This window comes from Trichosurus vulpecula, chromosome 2 (genome assembly GCF_011100635.1).
Source record: "Trichosurus vulpecula isolate mTriVul1 chromosome 2, mTriVul1.pri, whole genome shotgun sequence".
Lineage (NCBI taxonomy): Eukaryota > Metazoa > Chordata > Mammalia > Diprotodontia > Phalangeridae > Trichosurus > Trichosurus vulpecula.
Window position 1 is genome coordinate 210,060,810 of NC_050574.1, and position 25,975 is coordinate 210,086,784.

The 25,975-nt window shown below is 41.0% G+C and overlaps 1 protein-coding gene across 1 annotated transcript in view; it reads left to right on the forward strand.

Moving 5' to 3' along the window:
- The first annotated feature begins 2,229 nt into the window (after nt 1-2,229).
- The window catches only part of TANC1 (tetratricopeptide repeat, ankyrin repeat and coiled-coil containing 1), a 271,214-nt gene continuing 247,468 nt past the window's right edge, over nt 2,230-25,975 (forward strand). Inside the window, exon 1 of the mRNA XM_036743222.1 lies at nt 2,230-2,343. The gene's annotated coding sequence lies outside the window, so the exon portion shown is untranslated. The remainder of the gene's footprint in view (nt 2,344-25,975) is intronic.

The window sequence follows — 25,975 nt, forward strand, 5'->3', positions numbered from 1 at the left end:
CCTTTGATGCCTTGCCTACTCGCTCCTGTTAATGGTAATTTGATAACTTTCATGCATTTAAAATATCTTAAAATAACATTTGCAAGACCTCCCTCTGCCATCTTAGTGTATATTAAAAGAGAATGAATTTGACTATGGGTTTCACTAATGTGACTTATAAAGTAGGACAAAGGGTGCCTCCAGCAACATTTTTTTTTTGTTTGGATGAGTTTATAGCTCAAACGTTAGGTTGGTAATAAGTTTGAAACTACAAATGAAAATTCACAAATTTCAGTAGTCCTGTTATACTGACAGAGTTCCCTGTCACTTGGTGTATCTTTTTCCTGAAGTCTTTAAACATGAAGATACTTATTGCTTTTTCTTTATCCTGAGAAATACTGTGCGAGGAGCCAAATTTTATGGGGAACTCGTTTAAAATATAGTTGTCTTGAAAAGAGAATGTGTCACAGACTAGGTTATGGGTTGCCTGTAAACCCGTTTATACCAACTTCTGTATATATATTCCCCAGGCGCACTGATGAGGCAAACCATGCAAAATTCCTTCCGAAAACACGTGATAGTCACAATTCATTGAGGGTGCGCAGGTCAGAGCCATATGGAGCGTTTGGAAAGTGTAGACTACACCACGTGCTAGATTGAGAGCACGGGGGTAGGTGTTACTGTCTTAAAAATGGAGTGTTGGGTGTAAGGAATCCAGTGCTTTCCCAAGCTCGAGAATAAATAGGCATAGTTTTGACTCGGGCTTTGCAGGAATCCCTCCACCCTCTTTTTTTGGAGGCCCAGACGTGTTATTTTATTAGTGTGGGGAACTCCCAAAGTGGAAACTCCATCTACCAATGCAGATCAGCATCTTTCTCTCGACGTTTAATCAGAGTGCCTGGGCTACTGAGAAGTTATGAGATTTGATCAGGGTCACCAAGCCCGCATGTGTCCGAGGCAGGAGTTAAACCCTGACTAAGGGGCCTGCTCCTTATTCACTAAGCCTAGGGGGAATGGATTTAGAAAAGAAAGGGAACTCAGAGGTCATCCAGTTCACACTCCTTGTTCCACAGGTGAGAAGTTAAGTGGTTTACCCAAGACAACTAGATGCAGAGCTGGCATTCGAACTCAGGGCAGCTGTCTCTAAATCCTGTCGCACTCTCTCCTTTACTGGTGAACGTATTTTGAGTCACCGGTTGTTTGATTTACAGTTACAATCCAAAATAGTAATGTTTTAAAAACTGCAAATTCCTATATCCTATAGTGTAAATAGACGACAGTTGCACTCCACATAGGTGCACTTCGGGGGGCCCCTCGGTCATTCCCAAGGGAACGGAACTGCAGGAGACACGGAAAGCTGGGGAAAAGCACGGGTCTGGCCAGGCAGCCACCTCGTTATCTGCATCTCTGCATTGTTTCTGTCGAGGTTGAACAGCAGGGAAGTGATCTTGCCGACGGGACCCTTGCACCGCCTCAGTGAAGTCACCCCCAGCCACAGCCTTTTGCAAAAGGAAAGAAAGAACTAAGCCAACTAGCAGAGGAAACAGGCAGGCAAGAGAAAAAAATAAATAAGTAAAACAAAAAATACCCCCCCCCCCAACAACCAAAAACTTCTGCTCGTCTAATTGCTCCCATATGCTTTCCTCGGTTGTTTCCAAAAGGCAGCCAGACCGGGGGTGGGGGTGATGGTGGGGGAGAGGAGAGAGCCGGATCCCTTTATTGATCTGAAGGAGGAGGAAGGAAGACAAGATCACCCCCTTGCCTATTCCACCCTCACTCTCATTCCTAGGGAAAGCTCAGATCTATAGCGACAAACTCTTTTGCTTAAGCCGGGACTCTGAGTCTGCGGGTGACTGGTGAGCAAGGATTAGAAGAGGTGGGGGAGAAAGGGCAACGCGCGCAGCGTCAATTTAGCGCTGCTCCCGCAGCGCCCCAGCCGGTCCCTTCTGCAAATAGACACCGAGAGAGGGGGGAAGGAGGAGGAGGAGGAGGAGGGGAGAAGGAGGCTGGGGGAGCGGGGCGGGAGGAGGGGATGGAGGAAGGTGCCTTCGGGAAAACGCGCAAGGGCGGGGATTAGCGCTGCCAATGAGGCCCCGGTGTTGGCCCTGCTAGGCGGGGAGACCCGGCTCGGAGCAGCCGCCTGGCAGTAGCAGCTCCGGGAGCGGCTGGAAGAGGAGGAGCAGTGGCAGCAGCCCCAGCAGCAGCGGGGCAGAGGCGGCGGGGGGCGGCCGGGACGCTGTGGGGTTGGGCTGGGCGCTGCGCCGGGCGCTGCGCTGCGGAGCTGGGCGCGCACGCTGGGACCGCTGAGCCGTGCGCCTTGGGGAGCGAGCGCCCCGGAGGAGCTGGAAACTTTCCCAGCGGCAGGTAACTTGGCGCAGTCCGGGGCGCATGGGGAGCAGGGACGCGACTGGCTTCTTAAGATGATTTTTTAAAATTCTTGGGGTGTGGGCAGCAGCACGCGCTGTGTGCAGGGGGGAAGGAAGGATGGGCGTGGGAAAGTTTCTCTCGCTGCACCCCCCTCTCTTCTCCGTACACCCCCCGTTCCCAGCCGCCGGGGAATAGGCTCGGACATGTTGGGTGCTCCGCGGGGCCTCAGGTCTGAGCAGCAAGTCCGCCCTTTTCCCTTCTCTTCCCTCCCCTGCCCCGCCCCGGCCGTGCTAGGCCAGCTGCTAGGCTGGTGGGAATGGCCCTGGGGCCGTACAAGTTTGGGGTCACTCTCCTCAGGCACTTGACCCACCCCGTGCTCTGGGTTCTTTTTCCTCCTCCCAGTTCTGTTGCCCCCAGGTTTGGCAAGGGCCTGGGCTGTGCCTGGTACCTGGGGCGGGGGGAGGTGGTGGGGAGGAGGCTGTAGAGGAGGTGGGAGGAAAGGGGTACCTGGCACCTCCCCTTGGGGGAAGGAAAGAGCGCAGGGGCGTTGGCAACGACAGTGGCAGGGGTCTCTAAGCTGGAGGGGCAGGTGTTGAAGGGAGATAGAGGATCATGTAAGCCACATTTCCCGTAGAAAGTCTCCAACTTTTAAAGAAACAATATGACATCTCTGCCCCCCCCCCCCGCGCCCCCATCTCTCCTCCTCCCAACTATTCTCTTCCCCTCTCTCCCTTTTTTGTTTTGTACTGTGTAGGATGAGGATGGTTTGGCTTGGATAAAGAAAAAGAATTGTGTCAAGAGTGTGTCTATTCACTCTCGGGGAAGTGCATTTCTTTTCTTAATATCAGTGTAAATCATTTCTTAGGGAGATTAAGGATACTGACCTCGGGGTCTAGGCAGGGGCACAGTTTCCCAGGGGTGGAGCATTCCAAAATTTAAGTCTAGAAAGGAAACCCCAAGCGTTGGGTGCTCTCTGTAGATCAAAAAAAGTCTCTTAACTCTCTTTAAAAGTTTACTTGTTTTATTGTGCTAGGCTTCTGCCCGGAAATGGGGTGATTGATAGCCAAGTGGAAGAGCCACTAGGGGTGGCGAGAACCCGGCGTGCACCTAGTCATCCACCTCCACTTTCACCTTTGTTGACACTTACGAGCATAAATGGCTGTACCCGGGATGATGACATTGGAGGTTATCTGCAAACTACAAATTTCTTAACTTTGAGAGCAGAACATAGATCCTTGGGCAGTTAGTCCCCTTTAATCCTGAACTTGACTGACACAGAACTCCCCATCACCTTTAGTTGAAAACTGGAGGACACAGCTGTGAATGAGTTTTGCTCAGGATATCCCCCAGACTCCCCTGCTGAAAGGAGGTGCCGAATTCAAAACTTTTGAAGAAATTTAGGAATTGCCTCTTGTCACCTAATAAGGCTTGTGTATTGGTTTTCTCTTTCGGTGGGCTAGTGGGGGAGAAGGGTGCCCTAGGAAAGAGGGATGTTTGTGCCTTGGCTTTTCTTTTCCTGTATCATCCTTATATTTGCCAGGGTGGCACTATAACGTAAGGGGGAAGGGTGCATAGGACTAGTTACAGATTCAGGAGTAAGTAAAGGCTTCCCCATCTGGCAGAGTAGTGTCGGTCCAGCTACTGGAAAAGTCAGGAGATTTTTGGCCTTTAACAGCTGCCTTTTTTGATTGCTTGGAATGAAAGAATTTATGAGTGGCTGAGAGGTGTTCATTATAGTATTTTGAATGTTTTACTCATGAGCCTTGCAAGGAGATTACATCGAGTATGTTGATTTCTGTGCAGAGTTTCTGTGTGAGCCAGAATGCTTGATGGGTGTCAGCCAGAGTGCTTTTGTGAATATATCCTGGTGGTTTTAAAATTAAAAGTATTCAGAAGTGAAGGAAATAAATATGGTATCTGACATCCTTCAGTGTTTCCGCCCAGCGTCGGTCCAGTTACTCACCTGCCAAGTGATCCCATTCCAGGGCTTCCTGACTCCTGTGATTTGACAATAAAGGATGGGAAGTAGTGTCATTGACTTGTAGTGAAGTCAGGAAAGTCCAGAAATAAATTTAAGGTTCTCTTTAAGTGACCTGGCCTTGCAGATGTGGTGCAACAAACTTAATTTTGCTAGTAGTTGGAAGTGGTAGATTTCCTGCTTGCTCTGGTTTGGTTAAGCCCCAGAATGTCCAGATTATTATTTCTGTCCATTGTACAGCACAAACATGGCATTTTTCATAGCCAGCCTTGCTCAGCTTCCCATAACAGCCTGTAGGGAAGGAACATTTTGTTGGTCTAACCACAATCATTTATTTGGTGCCGTTGCAGCTTTGTGATTCTGGTGATCTGAGGGCATAATTTTTAAGGACAGTGAAGTAATCTTGATTAAATTGTTCATTTTTGTGCAACGTCATCTTCAGAGTAAAGTGTTACTGATTAATACTTCATCTCCCTGGGAAGCCCTAAAACTAGCATCCCTGTAAAGAGAGAGCTGTAATCCATAGTATAATTATGCCTGCTAGCATAGCCAGAGGTTAACATTATGTCAGTGTTTCCATTATACATTTCTAATTCAATTGTTAAGGTTTTGTCTGGGTTACAAATGGACTTTGAAGGTCTTAGAGAGTAGCTTTTTTTTTTTAAACCTAAGTTCATTTTAATTGAGAAGTTAAAGAGGTAAATTTGTGAAAGCAAAACCTAGTCCAAGGTTTTTTTGTTTGTTTGTTTGTTTAACTAGGTGAGTAGTGCTGGTTTTGTTTCCAGATTTTTTTTCCACCTGTAAAACTAGTAAAAAGCAACTCCTTCCCCATCCTTTTCCTAATTAAAAAAGGTACCAAAAGGCATACCACTAGTTGTGTGACCTTGGAGGAAAGTCAGTTCACCTCTCTCTGGCTCTTTGCTGTAAATGAAAGGGTTTGGCCTAGATGAAGATGTTCAGGAAATAGCACTGGTTTCGGAGTCATGATATGGGTTCAAATCTTAGGGAAGTCATGTAATTGTTCTGTGCCTCAGTTTCTTCATCTGTCAAAAGAGGGGATTGAGGCTACTTTATCTCTGAGGTCTCTTATAGCCGAAAGTCCCTTTCTGGTCCTAAACTTCTATTAGAAAATGGGTGAAAACTGGATTTTATTAAGTGCCTAATGTTTGCCACCTTGGCCTCTGTGATTACACACTCTTAACACATTTCTTTTCCTTTATCCAAGCCAAACCATCCTCATCCTACACAGTACAAAAGGAAACAGGGAGAAGGGAAGAGGATATTTGGGAAGAGGGGAGATGAGGCGGGAAGATGTCATATTGTTTCTTTAAAAGTTAGAGACTTTCTATGGGGAGTGTAGCTTACATGATCCTCTATCTGTGTGGTTACATCCTCCAGAGAAGCTGTGTGAAGTTTGAGCAAGTTATTCAATTACTCTGAACCTCAGTTTCCATGTCTGTAAAATATGGGTAATAACTCAGCTCACGTATGTATAGTTTTGCGAAAAGGATTTTTTTAAATGGTCAAAGACTATATAAAATGAGTTATAATTATAGTGGAACAGATTTGGAGTCAGAGCACTGGATTCTGAGCCAGGCTTTGCCACTAATTATGTGTTTGACCTTAGGCACCTTAATCTTGGTTCTGTGCCTCAGTTTCCTTATCTGTAAAATGTGGCTAGATGGCTGACCACTAGGGCTAGAAGGTACTTTCCAGATCTTTGATCTGAATTGTATATTGTTGCAGTGAGAGTAGGCCAGAGCCTGAGAGCCAGGCTAATCTGTGACAGTTTCCTATGCATATTTCTGTTTACATTTGGACTGGTTCTCTTGAAAGAACAATAGTTGACATCTGTGCTTCATCAGGAATTAAAAACCAGAGCAAAATTTAAGAAAAATTTTGTCTTAAAATGAGTTTTTGAAATCAACTTTCTGAGCACATATCCCAGATAAAGTCATCTATCTAGAACTAATAATTATATATTTGACAACCCTTCCTTCCTTCTCTTTCTCTCTTCCTTCCTTTCTTTTCTTTCTACTCCCCTTTTCGTCCTTCCCTTCTCCCATCCCCCCTCCCTCCCTCCCTTCCTTCTTCCCTTCCTTCTTTCCTTCCTTCCTTCCTTCCTTCCTTCCTTCCTTCCTTCCTTCCTTCCTTCCTTCCTTCCTTCCTTCCTTCCTTCCCATCATTGTAACAGAAAAAAATCCTGCACATCTTTTGCCTTTCATCTTGGTATCTTTGAGCCTAATTGCAAAGCCTGGATGAATATCCTATTTCTGTACTATCTTTGCTGTGCGCTGCTTACTGATGTCTGAATAAGTCTGCTTCTGGAGCCCTGGCCTTGTTAAATCTTTCTTTTATGCCATTGGACTAATGATAGAGAAGTGACAAGTTGCTGGTGACCCATTTTTCCCTAGCATGCCATCCCCAAATGATTTTGCTGCAGTCTACTAGTCTATTTATGAACTTTAAGGGGCCTTAAGTGCAGTGTGTAGCTCATCTTGAAGCGCTTATGGATTTTTTAAAAGGTCCTAAAATGAAGTTATATGCTAAGCTTTAGGCCCTCTTCGTTCTGAACACTGTCCGTCTCCTGCACTCCCGAGAGGGTTTCTTGTGTATAAATTTTAAATTTTCAGATGAAATCCTGTTTTAAAGTGAAGATAGTGTTACATACTTATTCTGGCTGCTGAAAAAATACCTGTTGACTAGGAGAAAATGAGGAAGCCCCCATCAAACTTGAAGGCCCTCTCATTTTGTTGTGTTGGGGGTAATATTGAATAAATAGGATAGAATGTTTTTAAAAATGGCTAAGGACTTTATGAAGCTGGCTGCAATTGAGCCTTGGCCCTGAAGAATACTATAACAGGTTTGGGACCTCAGGGCCAGTCAGTTAACCTCCTCATGCCTCCCATTTCCTTATCTGTAAAATGGGACTAGTAACACTTGCATTGCATTGCTTACTTAATAGGGTCATTGGAGAAGGTGCTTTGTAAAACTTCCAAATTTAGCCTGTTTCAGTAGAAAGGGCCATGAATTTAAAGTTATTGGCTGTGGCATTTAATAACTGGGTAACCATGGGTAAATTATTGACTTCATCGCATCTTAGGATCATAGATTTAAAGCTAGAAGGAGCTCAGAGACCATCTAGTTCAATGATCTTTATATTAGCTGTTCCTTTTATCTTCCATCAATTAAAGACTTAGGCTTTATATTCATTCTTAAATTAAATTTTATTTTTTGCATTAATAAAACATTTATTTTTCTGTCTCACCTTCCTCCCCCGCTGAGGGGAAAAAAAAAGGAAAGGCAAAACCCTTGTGACAGATATGTATGGTCAAGCAAAACAAAATCCCTCATTGGCTCTGTTCAAAAATGTGTGTCTCATTCTGCATATTTAGTGCATCATCCCTCTTTGAGGAGATTTTGGGTCAGCTATGTGGTTCAGTGGATTGAGTTCTAGGCATGGAGTCAGGAAGATGCTGTGAGTTCAAATTTAATCCCAGACACTTAGTAGCTGTGTGATTCTGGGTAAGTCACTTCACTTCTGTTTGCCTTAGTTTCCTCAACTGCAAAATAGGGATACCTGCCAGGGTTGTTGTGTGAGGATCAAATGAAATAATATTTGGAAAATGCTTAACATAGTGCCGGTGCCTGGCACATCTGTCGATGCTTATTCCCTTTCCCTTCGAGGAGATGGATGGTGTGCTTCATCAGAGTTTTTGTTGTTGTTTCGTTTTTTATTAAATGGTGCTGTTGGGTAAATTAATCTCCTGGTTCTGTTTACTTCTCTCGAAGCAGTTCATACAGCTCTTCCCAGTTTTCTCAGAAACGGTTTCTTTCGTCATTTCTTGAGGCACAGTAATATTGTATTACGTTCATTGGCCATAATTTGTTCCTCCCTAGCCCAGTTGGGGAACACCTTACTTAGTTTCCAGTTCTTTGCCACCACAAAAAGATAGGCCTTATATCCTTGATGTAGAGCTGGAAGAGACTCTAGAAGCCATCTATGCCATATCCTCTTTTGTATAGATAAGGAAATTAAAGACAAGCAGGCTAGTGCTTACTTAGTGCAGTGTCTGGAACATAGTAGGCACTTAATAAATGTTTATTGAGTAAAATGACTTACCCAGAGTTATACAGGTAGTAAGTTGCAGGGCTCACATTTGAACTTGGGTCTTCTGAGTTTAGAGCCATTGCCCTTTCCACTGTACGTGATACCTTCCCCACTTACGTTCTTCAGCCTCCTTTCTTCCTTTGAAGAAAATAAAAAAGGAGAACATTGGTCTGTATGACTTCTAAGATTATTTCCAGCCCTACATCAGTGATCTTATGATGTTTAAAATGTTAAAGAAATGTCATTGTTATTATTAAGATGCTAAAAGGGACAAATTAGAGGAGTTTTATTCTTCATTATGGACATTTTGGTTAGAGCACCAGGCCTGGAGTTAGGAAGAGCTGAGTTCAAATCCAGCCTCAGACACTAACTGTATGACCCTGGTCAAATCACTTAACCCTGTATGCCTCAGTTTCCTCACCTGTAAAATGAACTGGAGAAGGAAAAGCAAATCATGGGGTGAGGAAGAGTTAGACATGACTGAAATGACTGAGCAACAACAAAATTCTTCCTTTTGACTTTCATAAAGTGCTGGGGAAGTATATGAAGTTGAAGGATTTGCAGAAACATGAAGAGCTTTAACTCTGGTGGGAGTAGGCTACCATGGGTATTTGGTTTGGGGTTGATATTCCAGGGGAGGATTTTACCTCCTTTGTTGAAGTTTGGGCTGAGGAGGAGTGTCCCTTCCCCACCAGGGGGGAGAATTTCCACCCACATATTTTGACTGGATTGGGGAGATTTTTTTTTGAGGGGGGAAGGCAGGGCAGTTGGGGTCAAATGACTTGACAAAGGTCACGCGGCTAGTAAATGTGTCAAGTGTCTGAGACAGGGCCCATGCTGTACTCACTGCGCCACCTAGCTGCCCTGATGGGGGGAGATTTTCAAGGTGAAATATGCTCAACTGTAGTTATGGTTAAATTTACCCTCAGCCACAATTCCCAGGCTGATTTAGCATGTCTCATGCCCCCTTCCCCCCATCAATTAAACACTTGTGAGTAGTGGGGTTAGAGATCATATTTTTAACCCTGAACCCAGAATTATAGACCAGGAAGGGACCTCAGAGAAGTTTAGTCTGAAGTCTTCATTTTGCAGATGTGGAAATTGAGACCCATGACTGCCCAAGGTAACATAGGTAGCAAGGAGTGGAGCAGGAATTTGAACTCAGGTTCTCAGTCTCCAAGTCAAGACCTCCTTCCAAGGCACTGTTTTGCCTCTAATTCTAAATCCTTTGTGCCCAACCCTCATTTTACAGCTAAAGAAAATGAGACCCAGAAAGATGAAATGACTTTTCAAGCTTAGAAAAAGCTAGATAGTTTTAGAATTAGGAATAGAACCCAATATTCTAGTAGGCTTAGTCCTCCCATTTTGCTGTGATACTGTTCTTTCTTCTTACATTTAGATGTCTTCTCCCTCTCTTACCAAAGCTTCAGAATTATCAGTAGTTAGCCTGTACTCTGAGGTTTGACTTATACTCCCTAATTTATTTTATTCTTTTTCAGTTAGCAAGCATTTTACTTTCTCTTCCTTTAACTCTGCTTCCCCATTTAAAAGAAAAACATAAAAATGAAATCCTTATTGCAAAGATGCACAATCAAACAAAACAGATTCATTCCCACATTGTCTGTGACTGAAGATGAATGTTTCATTCTACATCTTGAACCCATCTCTTTTCTATCAGGAGGTGAGTAGCATTAGACCTCTGGGATCCTGTTTGCTCAGTGCATTGATAGGATTTCTTAGGTCTTTCAAAGTTGGTTGTGTTTACAGTGTTATTATTGTATTCCTTATTGTATACATTGTCTTCCTTGTTCTGCTCTCTTCACTTCGCATCAGATCATAGAAATCTTCCCAGGTTTTTCTGTATTCATCTCTTTTGTCATTTCTCAGAGCACAGTGGTATTTCATTATATTCATATATCCCAATTTGTTTAGCTTTTCTCCAGTTCACACTCTTTTAGCTTCCAGTTCTTTGCCTCTACATAAAGAGCTTCTAGAAATATTTTTGTACATATGGATTCTTTTCCTCTTTCTTTGATCTCTTGAAGGGTATAGCTGAGTCACAAGTATGTAGTGACTTTGTGAGCAGAGTTTCATATTGCTTTAAAGAATGGCTGGACTAATTCACAGGTCCACCAGTAGTGCATCAGAGTGTGCCAGTTTTCTCATAGCCCCTCCAACCATCATTTTCCTTTTTGGATATTTTTGCCAATCTGATGGTTATGAGGTTGGAACCTCAGAATCGCTTTAATTTTTGTTAAATTCTTAGCGATTTGGAGTATTTTTTTCATATGACTGGTGATAGCTTGGATAGCTTCTTTTGACAACTGTCTATTCCTGTCTTTTGAGTTTTCCCTTTACTTAGTTCTTCTAGGGAAATGAAGTCTATTTGTGTTTGAAATGACTTTGTGAAGTCCTTTGGATTGAAATTTGATCCTTATACTTTCTTATTGAGGTATTTAACATGAATTGTAAATTTACATTAGCCTAGAATAGAGTCTGGCTGTTTGAGTTAAGTTAGCCGATGGCTTGTTACCAGAAAGTACAGAAGTAATTTTTAAAAAATCCTTTCATTCACCTTGCCATTGGAGTCTACTGATTGATGGTGCAGGCGGTCAGCAATGAAGAAGCCACTTGGATGATAGCTTTAGATTAGGTTAAAGCAATCTGTATTATTGTGTGTAGGCAGGGGCTGGCTGTTCTAGGACTAATTTACTTTTAGTAACTTGGATTAACACTTTTTTGTGTTTCACGCTCCTCCAAAAAAATTAGTTACTTAAAAAGTGATGAAAATGATACGTTGAGGGTTTGGTCTGGTTAGATACTAGTAGATGGTAAGACTGAATATGGGAAATTTAGTCTAGCCCAGGGGTGGGGAACCTGTGGCTTCGAGGCCACATGTGGCCCTGTAGGTCCTCAGGTGCAGCCCTTTGAAGGAATACGGTTTGGATTTTCTATGCCTGGGCTAGCCTCTTCAGTTGGGGGAATACTTCTGCCCCTTACTTATCTGGGGTCTTCTTCCCCAACAGTCTTTTTAAGTTGTTTCTTTTTTTTAAAAATTATTAACTCAACAAAAAGCATCAGACATGAACATTTCAGTATACAAAGAACAAAAAAAGAGGATTGCAAATGAAACTGGGAACTTTTTTTAAAAATGTTTTTAAAAATGTGTAAGGTAGTAGTAACAAAACTACTCCACTTGTCTGTTTCCCCTTCTCAACTTCCCTCTGCTTTCTTCTGTGACTTTTAAGAAATGTTTCATTGAAGGATCTTTTCTCCTTCCCTGCCCCCCACCCCAGTATCTAACACTAACACTCACCCCTCCTTTCTCCCCTCCCCCACCCCTGAAAGCTTCCTTTTTAATAAATTCCTATATTCCAACAGAGTAAATTGACACATCCCAGCTAGTTTTTGCATGGAAGGAGCCACTCAGTACATTCCTGGGCAGAGAGGAGCTCTTACAGCTAAAACCTTGAAGTAGGTTGCTGTACACCCATGACTCTGCTATTTAGATTCATCGCTGCAGGGAGCATCTGGTTCTGCGTTTGTTCCCAGAATGCAAGGTGACAGCTAGCCTGGAGTGCTTTATAGTTTGGATTAGCACCATCAATTATTAATGTTTATTGAGCACCCACTGACTGTACATACTATACACTTGAAGAAAAGCTCTATGGAGATGAGCCAAGGGCATGGTTGCCTGTCCCTTGCGGGTTAACATTTGAGACAGATAGAGGGCATTGATGCTGGCACTCCAGTGACATAGAGAAAGAGAGATGGATGTAGATAGTGTTTATGGAAGAATAGTATTGTGGCACATAGCAGTTGGAAAGATTGGGGCCTTTTTTCCTTTGGTTGTGAAGGGCTGGATACTATACTTGGATACCTTGGAGGTACTGGTCGGCCTCCCTGTCACGCCCCATGGTGTAGCCTCACTCTTAAGAATAAAGAAACATCACAACCACTGTGGTCCTCTTGTGATAGAAAGAACATTGAACTTGAAATAAGCTAAAAACTGGGTTTGAAATTCTGCCTCTGACACTTAACTATGGGCATTATCATTCGAATGACCTGAGGTTCGGTTTTCTTATCTGTAAAATGGGGATAGTAGTGATTATAGTGGTAGCTTTAATCTCTTAGGATTTTTTGTTTTTGTTTTTTGGTCCAGACCTGCGATTTTATCACAGTAGGGAGCTCCAGGTAAAGAAAATCCCTGTACCAATGAAGGCCAGCAACTGGTATGCAATTTATCATCTTAGAGCAGTCGTTCTCATAGTGTGGTCTGAGGACCCTTGGGGATCCCTGAGACCTTTTCAGGGGGCCCTTGAGATCAAAACTATTTTCATAATAATACTAAAACTTTTTAATTTCTAATATGGTATATATTGACTGATTGAGGCAGCTAGGTGGCACAGTAGATAGAATGCCAGGCCTGGAGTCAGGAATATTCGTATCCTTGAGTTCAAAACCAGCTTCAGACGCTTACTAGTTTTAGTTGTAGACTTCGGACCTCTGTTTGTTTCAGTCTCCTCAGCTGTAAAGATGAGCTGGAGAAGGAAATGGCAAACCGCTCCAGTGTCTTTGCCAAGAAAAGCCCAAATGGGGTCATAAAGAGTTGGGCACGACTGAAACAAATGAACAACAAGCAACATGTATTGATTGATGTAACCCTCATAAACAAAAGTTCTCTGTGGGTGGGCTCTGAATAATTTTTTAAGAGTGTAAAGGAGTCCTGAAACCAAAAAAAGTCTGAGGTAAATCTGGGACATGGAGACTTGAAATGACTTGCCCAGGAATCACAAAGCCCATACAAGTCAAAGATCAGACTTGAAGTCCGGTCGTTCTGACTGTGAGGCTGGCTTTCTGTTCTACCACGTATATGAGTCTTAAAAATGAATCTAAAGTGATTTGTAAACCTTAAATCACTATATAAAGTTCAATTCTTAGTATTAACATAACATAAATGAAACTAAAATTTATTTATTGGTTACTTTTCTTGAGGAGAGACCCATTTTCAAAGTTGTTGCTATTCCACTTGCTCATAGGCAGGAATCAAACTTTAGCCTGCTTTAATGTGATTCAAAGTACAGGCAGCTGTAGATTATTTTTCTTACATTTGGAAACATCCACAGGTTTCTTAAATCTGCAGACTGTCATAATAAGAGTATTTTTTCTACAGCTAAAACCTCACCCTGGTGACTTTTCTTGCTGCCCTCCAGGGTTTGACTAGTACTAGAACATTCAACATTGGTCTCCCTGCTTTAACCACATGGCATGGATTTACATGTTTCGTTTCAGAATTTGATTGCAGAAGGAATGGAAGGCTTTGAGAATAGTCAGTGGCTGGATGCAGAGAGTAGTCAGTCATTTTCGGTCCAGTGTCAATCAAGGAGTGTTTCAAGACTGTTTTAACAATTTTGTCAATGACTTGGATAAATGTATATATGGCGAGCGTATCTGATTTACAGGTGGCACAAAGCCAGGAGGATCTGCTATTATACCAGTTGAGTCATGATTTAAAACAGTCTTGAGAGGCTAGAACATTGGACCAATTCTGATAAGATGAAATTTAATAGGAATAAATGTAAAGTTTTACACCTGGACTCTTTGCAAATACAAGATTGGGAGGTGTGGACAGATGGCAGTTAGTTTGAAAAAAGATGCCATTTTTGGGTGGGCTGCATGTTCATTATGAATGGAACATTGTGATCTAAAAGCCAAGAAAACTAATGTGATCTTGGGAAGATTAGTAGAAGGAACTAGGGATGTATAGAAGAAAAGAGAAGACTCGGAGGGTGAGCGGTAGAAGATGATAATTTAGAGCTAGAAGAGACTTTAGAGAATATCTAGTATTGGGCTTTTCTTAACTGTAATTTCTTTTTTTGAAAATTTATTTTTAGTTTTCAGCATTCACCTTTATAAGATTTTGAGTTCCATATTTTTCCCCCTTCTTCCCTTCCCCTCTCCCCAAGACAGCATGCAGTCTGATATAGGCTATACATGTACAATCCTATTAAGTTCCTCATTAGTTGTGTTGTGAAAGGAGAATCAGAACAAAAGGGAAAAGCCATGCTTCAGTCTGCACCGAGACTCCATAGTGCTTTCTCTGGTTGTGGATAGCATTTTCTATCATGAGTCTTTGGGAATTGTCTTAGATCATTGCATTGCTGAGAAGAGCCAAGTCTGTCAAAGTTGGTCATCGTGCAGTTAACCAATTCTATTGAACTTACAGTTTCCTTTGTAACCCTTTGTATTTTATATTATGCATTTATCAACATTATTTTGAGGAGTCTGTAGGCTTCACCAGACTATCAGAGGGGGTCCATGACACCAAAAAGAAGTTTAAGCTGATTTAGGCCAGTCCTCTTATTTTACAGATGAAAAAACTGGAAGCTAAATAATGTGTAGAAGGCCTTACCTGTAGAAGGCAGGGAACGAGGCGGGGGGAGTCATGACAGCTGTAGTCTGTTTTTAGGAAAAGGGAGATTGGGCTTGTGCTGCTTGGTTCCAGAAGGGAAAAGTGACAGCAGTGAGCAGATTTAGGATTGATGAAAAAAAATCTTAATAATTAGAGCTGTTCAAAAGTAGAACAGCCTGCATTAATTTCTTGTCTTCATGAAGAGGCTGTGGGGACGGCCATTTGTCAGGTATAATGTATATAAAAGGGATTGTTTTCATTATGGGCTTGGACTACATGGCTTCTGAACTCCCAATACTGAAATTTTGTGGTTCCGAACCTGAAAAGGGTGACAAACAAGCTGATGTGCAAAGGGCATGTGCTGTTTTCTCTTGTGTGAGGTCAACATTGGCTCTTTGGAAAATAAAACTGGTTTTCTAAAACAGAATCTTGTTAATAGTAATCAAACATTTAAGATTTGTGAGGTAAGGTATCATTAACCAGAATTTCTAAATGGGGCCCATATTTTTACAAAAATTGCTGTGTTCCTGAAAAAATCTGCTAAATGATATTCTTCTGCTCCTAAAACCTCCTCAGCTCCAAGACACAGAGTACATAAAATGGGAAATTCTTTTCTTCAGCAGTCATCGAGTACCTACTTGGTGCTTAACGTTGGGCTAGACAGTATGGGGGGTGGTGGTGGTGTACAAAAACAGGAAGGGAAGGGATTTGATATATATATATATATATATATGTATATATATATATACACACACACACACACACACACATACGCACATATATATGTGTATATATACATATGTGTGTATGTATATATACACATAATCACATACATATGCACATACACACATACATACATATATATGTATATATGTGTGTGTATGTGTGTATATATATGTATGTATATATATGTGTGTATGTATGTGTATGTATATATATATATACACACACACACATAGTTCTTAATATGTGCCAGGCATTACGCTAAGTACTTTTACAAATATTATTTCACTTGATCCCCGAAACAACCCTGCAAGGTAAGTGCTGTTATTGTTCCCATTTTACATTTGAGGAAACTGAGGCAAACAGGATTAAATGACTTGCCCAGAGTCACACATCTAGTAAGTATCTGAGACCATGTTTGAACTCAAGGTATGAGGATGAGACACAGTCCTCTCCCACAAAGAGGTTTTTGTCTAGTTGGGTAGACAAGAGAACATAGGTAGTTTGAAAGGCAACAGCTGAAAGTTTCTTGCGTGGTTCTGTCCTGGGCCCTCTGGTTTTTTCCCCCTTATACTACTTTACTTGGTGATCTTATCCCATGGATTTAGTGCTGACTATCCTGTCCTTAACCTCTCTGCTGACCTTCAGGCTCACATCTCCAACTGCCTTGAACAGAATGTCCGGTAGACTTCTTAAATTCAGCAAGACCAAAATAGAACTCGTTCCCCTCCTTCCCCAACTTTCTATCACCATTCTCCCAGTTTCTCAGGCTCCCAATCTAAGAGGCATCCTGGATTCCTCACTCTCTCACCCCGCCATCCAATCTGCTGCCAAAGCCTATAGATTTCACCTCTGCAACATCTCTCCAGTATGATCCCTTCTCTCCCCTGATACTGCCACTACTCTGATGCAGGCCCTCATCACCTCACTCCTGGAGGTGTTAGCCTGCTGGTAGGTCTGCCTGCCTCAAGCCCCTCCCCACTACAGTCCATCCTTCATTCATCCACTAAAGTGATTTTCCTAAGGCCCAGGTCTAACCATGTCACCTCCCCTGTCCAAGGGCTCCTCAAATTCCATTTTCTACAAGAAGTCTTTCCCAGCCTTCTTAATTCTAGAGCCTCCCCCCATTGATTATTACCCATCTTGTATGCAGCATATTTGTCATTCATTCATTCATTTATTTATTTTACATATTTGTTTGCTTATCGTCTCCTCCATCAGATTGTGAGCTCTTGAAGTCGGGATAGCTTTTACCTCTTTTTGTATCTTTTAGTGCTTACCGCAGTGCCTGGCGCAGAGTAGTTTATTGACTGACTGACAGCAAGTGGCAAAAGTATATGATGTGGTAAGTGGCAAATGGATATAATAGGGTCATTAATTTAAAGCTGCAAAGATCCTTAGAGGTATTGTAGTTTAATCCCGTCCTTTTACGTTTGTTGTTAAGTCATTTTTCAGGCATGTTCAGACTCTTCATGACTCCATTTGGGGTTTTCTTAGCAAAGATACCAGAGTGGTTTGCCTCATTTTTACAGATGATAAAACTGAGGCAAACAGGGTTAAGTGACTTGCCCAGGGTCACACACCCAATAAATGAGTGAGGCCAGGTTTGAGCTTGACTCTCTAGGCCTCTCTATCCGCTGTACCACCTAGATGTCCTATACTTTTACATAGGAGGAAAATAAGGCCTTCAGAACATGAGATAACCTGCCTGAGGTGTTGCAGGTAATAATGCAGAGCCAGAATTAGAATCCAGGTCCTCTAACTCCAGATCCTTTATTCTTTTCCACTGTACCTTCCAGTCTTACCAACAATATAAATTAAAATGAAGCAGTAATCCTTGGGAGCTGGAGGGAGTAGGGAAGGGTTTATGGTTGAAGTGAAACTTGACCTTAATAAATAAAAACTATTGAGCTCCTCCGTAAAAGGTAAAGCCCTCTAGGCAGAGACTGTTTCTTTTTTGATTTTGGATCCCCAGGTGCATAGTGGAGTTCTTCTATATAGTGGGCGCTTAAAATAAATATTTGGATTTGAATCGACTGATTTGAGCTGAGCTATGCTGTAACCCTAAAGAGATGATCATTCCCTTACAGCATAGTAGGGACAAAGTGTCTGTTATAGGTCCAGCCCAGCTGGGCAGATTATTCCTTAATTTCAATTATTTGCACCAATGCCTCCCCTTCATTGGTGTGGATAATTAAGGGTTGACAAGTATAGGGAATTAAAGAGGAAACAGCTGTCACAGGGTCTTACAGGATGGAAAAAGATTGAAAATCAGGGTGCTTGATGAGTAGTGACTTCCAGCTCTGATTAGTGGTATTTTCCACCCCCCCCAAAATTTATTCCCATTCCAAAAAAATACTACATAAAAAATAGTAAACCTGATTGTAACATTGCATGAAGTGATATTTCTAAAAAAGCTGAACTCTGAATAACTGAAATGCCAATAATGAGTTCATATAAGAGGTAATGAACCATACCTCTACAGAGAGGTGGGACCTATTAGGACAGAGAGGTGTATACATTGTCAGAGTTTTTGCTGAACTGTTTTTCCTTGGTCTATAGGAAGATTTAATTTGTATAGGGGAAGCAGGGTATGATACTTGTGTAAAAACAAAAGGCAGCTATAAAACATTTTTAAAAACACTACGAGACTAAAATTTTTTATATGCGAGCTACCATTTGATTTTGCACATTCACATATGAAAACATCCTAATGTTGGATTTGCTGCTTTTGAGCAGGAGTGTTTTGAAAGTTAAATTATAGGATGGGATATGGTGTAAGTTGCCTTGAGTAAACTAGGTGCCACACTGGAAACTTTTAGCTGGAGAGTAGAATTTAGCACAAAGCCAGACCTATCATGAAACCTATCCAAAGCGGTTTTTTATTGAAGTCTTGAAAAGACTTAAGTCATTTGACCTTTTCTCCCTCCTCTGTGGACAGAGGATAGTGTTATACTTCCAGTAAGATGACAGTGTTAGAAAAGAGAAAATCTTTGATAAAATTGTTTAGTTCTTTAATTTCACTTATTGGTTTGTGATAAATTTAGATTTTAGGAGAGGATCTGGAAATGGTTAAGTAACACAAGGAAGGCCTTCAAAAAAAAGTGTTTGATGTTTTGGCTTGTGTGTTACTGTGAAGTCAACAATTTTTATGGCTTGGAGGTAGACAGTGGGGAGTCTTGTTTTTCTTTAGAAGGTTTTGGAAACTTTTGCAATATTTTTTTTTTCTGTTCCTTTGAGGCCAGAAGCCATATAGTTTTTTAAGTATTGAACAACTTTGATGAGATTTAAATCAATCATTTTCTCCAATATAATTTTTCATTGCTAGGTCAGTTAAAGGTGATGGTTTGATTTAATAATTTAATTAGGAGGACTTTTTAATAGAGATTATTATACTTTTGCTTCGGCATTTATCAGTAGGAGCATTTATGGGCCAGAAAAGGACTAGCCTATAGATTTGCACATGTATAGACTTTGAAAGTGAACATCTCATAAAGTAATTTGTAGAAGATGATAGGCTCATAGTGTTTAGAATTGGAAGATAGAGACCCAGAACAGGGGCAGTCTCTTGAAAGAAATAAAGGTGCAGTGGTGAAGTTTGTGAATTTAAGAATCTTTGCCTACTCAGTGAGAGAGAATATGGGTTTAGAGGTGTGTGTGTGTGTGTGTGTGTTACCTCAAAATGACTTCTCAAGTTTTTAGTATAAATCAGTAGTTCTGTAAACTACTGTAAACTAGTACCCCCAAAGCAGTATGAAAGTGAAACATTTTCTCCCTCTCCCCTACTCCTTTTTTTTTTTGGTATACTTTACATGATTGGGCCAGGAATTAGTTTAGTGATCTATTACCAATGGCTGTATCTTTCAAATGAAATGATGGAGAATTAATTTTATTTGCACATTAAGAAGATACAAGTTGATTTATCCCTAGTGAAACTACAGCCAAAACAGTATTCCAAGTTGTTGGCTTAGTTTAATGGATGCATGTCCTCGTGTCTTAAATAAAAAGGATATAAACCATATGTCTTTGGTGCTGAACAGACTTGGATAATAAATGTATATTCATTTTGGTTTTGGAGTTCTGCTTAGATTTAAGGCAGGGGGATGAAGCTGGAATGGGAGTCACTTTATTAGTTTATAAAAGCATTGTACCATCCTTGTAGGTGCGTTATGAAGGAATGCTTGTTGAATTGGATTTTGAACAAGTTAATTTTAGCAGAAAGGCATTGTGGTATGCTGAATAGAGGGTTGGCTTCGGTGTAAGAGGGACTTGGGTTCAAGTCCTGACCCTGACTCATACTATTTATTGATGGGGAGGGAGTTTGCATTATTTTCCCACACAGAGTCCTCCTTCCTCTCAGCAGAAAGTCCAATCAGTGGGAAAAATAAAACCCACAGCAACCTCTATGCACTTCTACATTTTCTCCCCTCCCCTCCATAAATCTTGAGCAGAATTTTTGGTACTCATTTGTATATGTACTTATATATATATGTGTGTGTGTGTGTGTGTGTGTGTATGTATACATGGTAATTTTATTTACATTTGGCTTAACAATAGGACCCCCTGCTGGGAGGCTGATAATTAGACATCCTCAGAACATAAAGCATTTTGTAGGACTACTGAAGCTCCTTGTCAGTAGAGATTGGTTCATTCTTTGTACGTGCATAGCATGGTGCCTAGCACATAGTAGGTGCTTAATAAATGCTTGTTGGTTGATTTTGGCATTTTACATTTCATCTATCCTACTCAAAGAATTCTGGTACATAACTGCTGGTAAAACAGGCTGGTCCTCCTGTCACTAGCTGCCTTCTCCAAGGCAGACATTTTCTTTGCCAGCCAGCTCCCCTCCACCCTCCTGATTTGTGTTACTGTCACTGGGCAGGGAAGAGCAAGGGACCACTCAGGCTTTCCTGTGTCATGTCAGAGTGACAAGTCAGATCACCAGTTCCATCACGACTGGAGGCAGCCAGGAAGTTTTATCATCCTCAAAGGCCCCAGGGAATGACCTGCACCAGCAGTCAGCCAGAACCAGGAAGGGCAGCTCTGAGCGTGCCTGTGGGATGGAGCTTGGAAATTAGGGTATTTCTGTCATGGATTCCACTATTTACATGTCACCTGTTTTTCTATGTCAGCGGTAATGAGTGCCGTGGACCACACAGAATCGTTGTTGAGTTGTTTGAGTTGCTGATTCTTCATGACCCCATTTGGAGTTTTCTCGGCAAAGACACTGGAGTAGTTTGCCACTTCCTTCTCCAGTTAACAGATGAGTAAACTGAGGCAAACAGGGTTAAGTGACTTGGCCAGGGTCACACAGCTAGTATCTGAGGGTGGATTTGAACTCAGGTCCTCTTGATTCCAGGGCCAGTGCTCTATCCACTGTGCTACCTAGCTGCCCCTTAGGCAATTTGTTAAATACTATTAGTCACTGATAAAGTTCTGGCCTGCTTTGGCTGAGTTTCATTATCTGAGAGTTAACCATATCAATGAAATTACTGGTCCAGTTTCTCCTGGGAGGCCACTGGTGGTGGTGGATAGACTATGATAGAACAGTAGGCCTGGAACCAGGAAAACCTGAGTTCAGATATGACCTCAGACACTTATTAACTGCGTGACCCTGGACAAGTCACTCAACCTCTCTTTCCCTCAATTGCCTCAGTTGTAAAATAGGGTTAATTAATAGCACCTACCTTGCTAGGTTGTTGTGGACATCAAATGAGATATTTGTAAAAGGTGCTTGGCATACATAGTTCCTTGCATATAGTAGGTGCTATATAAATGCTTATTCCTTATTCTCTTCTGTTCCTCCCTCTTGCCCTCTATTTTTAAAGAAGCCGTCTGACCTCTTCCCATATGAACAATTTGGGTTTCCAGTCAAATTAGACACAAAGAGATTTAGCTTGTATTCTTTGTGAAGAGGACATCTATCATTTGTGAAAAAGTAATGGCTAGCTTACTAAATATAAGAATAGATACATGTTAGTGAGTGGAAAAACAGAAGCATCCTGTGTTTGTCCTACTTCCCCTGTCCTGTTGTTCAGCACAGGGCAGGCTGTCACAGGCAGGGCCCCAGTTCATTCTTGTTATGGGGAAAACCATTTAGTTAATCTGAATAAAGGAATTAGAAACCCAGCTGTCCTGGGTTTATGGGCTGCAGGAGGTGACTTGCTTTTAAACTTTGCCATGCATGTTTAATCAAATGAAATTAAAATTTTGAGTCCCATCTTTTTCAAATGGTAGTCATTTGAATGTCATCCCTTACTTGAGTTTGGGGTATTTTTTATAGCTATTAAGCTTAATGTACTCACTGAATTTCTATTATTTCAGCAAAACTTTAATAGGATATTTAATGGGGATGGTTGAGTTCATGGAGTAATTTTTTTGAACAGTCACTGAGGAAGCAAAGGTGGCTTATTAGCATTAAGCTATCACTAACAAAACTTAAGGTGTCTGGTTTTTATGAAAATTAACCTTTTAAAGAATTCCATTTATTTACCGAAAGTCTGAGAGCATCAGAGATTCTACCCCCAGCCCAGCCATTAGCATCTGGCCTATTGGAGTGTGGCTGGTGGTAATAAACTTTTATTTCATTCTGCATAGAGTGAGGCACAGTTGAAGCCAGAGTCATAGCAGGAGGTGTATTTCTATACTGTACTAACTTCCAAGCCAAGAGTAAAGATTATACTATATACTTGACAACTGCTGTCAACAAGAGACTCCTTGGTGAATACCTGCCCAGGCATCTCAGACCTCTAACATCTCAGAATGTTACAGAGGGAGGTGGGGTATGCTTGGTGGTAATATTCTGAGCTTATTTCTCTTTCCACAACCAGGTCATCAGCCCAAATCAAGTCATTTCATGCTCAGGCACTGCCCCTGGAATGCCAGGCTAGAATTCATTCTGAAGGAAGGAAAATACGTTTATTAGGCATTTACTATGTACCAGAGTCTGTTGTGAGCTTTGGGGCAGTGAGGGAGAAGAATACACAAAGATCAAAGTAAAGACGAGCCCTGCCTTCAAGAAGCTACTCCCTAGCTGCCTCTGAAAAGTCTTGATAACAATTCTATTTAAATCACTGTGCCCTGTGCAAATAATACTACTCCACCCCTCCCCCATCCCCGACCCCCCTCCCCCCACTCAATCAGTTTCTAGAAACAAGCCCCATGACTTTGGTTATAGTCCAATTAGAGAATTTAAAAAGGAAGCTTTGTCTTGCTTGAATAATGTGGTAACCCAAATATGCTCTTACTGAAGGAAATACCTTATTGGAGAAGTGGATGATGACATCCCGAGTTCTTGTAAAAGATGTATGTGTGTTTGATGGTGACATTCTAAATACAGCAAAACTGTGTTTTTAGTCAGACTGAGATGGAAATACCTCAGATTTCATTGGGCTTGTATATGTAGGATTAACTATTTTCCTGGCTCTAAAAACATATAAGTTATTATCATATGAGGGGAGAAAAAAAACATTTGAAGCACTCTGATGAGAAAATCAGCTTGATGTCATTTTTTTCTCTTCTTTAAAAATTAAGTGTGTGCAGAACTTTAGACTTTTGAAAGTCTGAACTAAAATCAGTGTACAGAAAAACACGTACTTTTTTTGGTGATGGCCTTAGAATTGTATTGTACAACATATTATTTCCAGTATCGAGAATGAGTGCCCTATAAAATATTGATTGTAGTTTAATAATTTAGACTTTTTTATGAGATGGACCTTTTGTTCCTCATTTTTTTTCTTGTTGGCTGTCGTTCTCTGTCAAATTGGTATTCAAGGATCAATGAAGTAATCTCAAAGGTAGGTTTTCTCTTTAATCTTTTGCTAACAATGTCCTCTCCCTTTCTTCTGAACCTGTAGAAATTATCCTTGCTATTCTCTTGCTACAAATGCTGTCTCAAGGTAGCAGAAATTAAGGTTTCAGTAGGACCCTTTTTAATTCATAATTATGTTTATAGAATGTCACCACCTTTCTGTTCATAAGCTATGGAAATCATGTTACATGAAAATGGACAAAATTTAAATGTATATATTTTCCTCTTTTTTTAGAGCTGTTTGTTATCATGGCTTTTTGCATTGTTTCTATATATAGTTTCCAGATACATATGTTAAAAGAATTGCAGGATTTGTTAGGGTGTTCTCCCCCCTTTTTAAACAGTTAACCTCCTTTCCCCTTCCAGTTACAATAAATTAATAATAATTTAGCTGGATCTCCTTTATGGTAGGAGACAGAGAGGGCAGAAAAAAGAAATGACTAGATATTTTAAAGAATTTTGGTGTATTTGCATCTTGATTATAAAATTTTGCTAACTTTCAAAATTATCAGGAAGCTGTTAACTTTAGTGGATTGTTACTTCATAATATGCAACGGATTTTTCATACTCGTGCATGTGGGGATATAATGTTGGTATTGCATATTGTTCCCTTTATAAAGTATGAAAGATGCCTAATGACTATTATTTTGATAAATGATTAATGAGATCTTGCTATGTTTTGATAGCTGTATGGAAAATGGCATATATGTGGCTTCTCATTATTGAATAATTAAAAATAATTTTTGTTAAAAACATTTATGGTATCATAATAAATTAACTGGATATATTGGTTACTGATTAGAGTCTTTAAAATTTTTATTTTTTTCAATGACCAAGCATTCATTTTTTTTCCTCTCCCACATCCCCTTATTAACTGAAAAGAAATACAGAATTCTTATATTATGTACTCAGAGTAAAGTAAAACATTCTCATACTGTTCATGTCCGGAAAGGAATTTCTTATTCTGCTTATCTCTCTCCTGAGAGACAATTTTTGTCTCTCTTCAATTCTTTGCTCTGTTTCAAAGTAGCTTGACTTTGAATTCCATGTCTTCTGTTTCCTAGCTCTGTGACCTTAGGTAAATTATTTCCCATTTCTGAGCCTTAATTTCATCAGCACAAAATTGAAACAATAATACTTTTGCTGTCTGCCACAAAATCTTATATAAATGTGAGCAATTAAAAAACAAAAATCAAATACTTCAATACTTTTGGTGTTGGTATAGGTCATTGTGTATTTTACTACTTTGGGAAGGGAAGAGAATAAGCATTTATGTAGTGCCTACTATATACCAGGGCTCTGTACTAAATGCTTTTGACAAATATTATCTCAAAATGATGAGTAGCTAGGTGGTACAGTAGATAGAGTGCCAGGCCTGGGGTCAGGAAGACTCATCTTCCTGTGTTCAAATCCAGACTCAGATAGTTGCTACCAGTGTGATCCTCGGCAAGTCACTTACCTGTTTGCCTTGGTTTTCTCATGTGTAAAATGAGCTGGAGAAGGAAACGGCAAAACATTCTAGAATCTTTGCCAAGAAAATCCCGACAGGGGTCATGAAGAGTCAGACACCTCATTTGAACCTCACAGCGACCCTTCGAGGTAAGTGCTTTTCTTATCCCCATTTTACAGTTGAGGAAGCAGAGGCAAACAGAGGTTAAGTGACTTGCCCATGGTCACACAGCTAGTAAGTTTCTGAGGCTTGACTTTGATCTCAAGTTTTCCTGATTCTGGGCCCAAAGCTCTTTGTGCTGAACAGTCTAGCTGCCTGCTTTGGGAGATATAAAAAAGTTTTGAGGCCTGGAGCTCAAGAACTTAAAATTTTTAGGATAATAAGATTTAGAGTTGGAAGAAATCTTCGAGATAATTTAGTCCGGCTCATGAGGAAACTGACTTAAAATGGGCCAAGAAGGATAGGTAGCATTTGGAGAGGTAAAGAGAAGGGAGAAAGGCTTTCTGGCTTAGGAAAAAGGGTGTGAGTGAAGGTAGAAATGAACCTGGTGTTTTAGGTGAGATCACTAATAGTCAACTATAACTAATGCCGCTTTTGGGTGGGTAAGCCTTGCTAGTGGCTGCCCATCCCCACCTGCCCTGCTTCCACCCTATCATCCTGAGAAGCAGCCTCAGTAGAGATGTGTCCTGGCAACCGCTCTGAGGGTCCAGCAACCACAGCTACAGAAAGCCTTGGCACTGACAAGTGGCCCAACATTAGAAGCAAGTAAGATTTTATCAGTGGAAGTGTCATTAAAGAGGATACATTACCATCTGCTTTGCTCCTGCACCCTCAAGACCAGGGGACATTTCCATCTGACTTGCAGCTAGAACCTTCTATATGTCATTAGAACGTGATCTCCTTGAGAGCATGGACTGCCTTTTCTACTTGTATCATACCCAGGTGCTTATTGTGGTGCCACATAATTGCTAAATAAAGAGCATTTTTTCCAATCATTCATTCATACTCAGTAGGCAGAAAGGGTGTCTGAATTTTGATCTTTTTGACTTTCATGATTAAATTTATACATAAAGAAGCTGTACCTTGTAGTAATACGAAGGACAGATTGAAGGGCATTTTAGGAGGCTGTTGAAGTAGTTTAACTG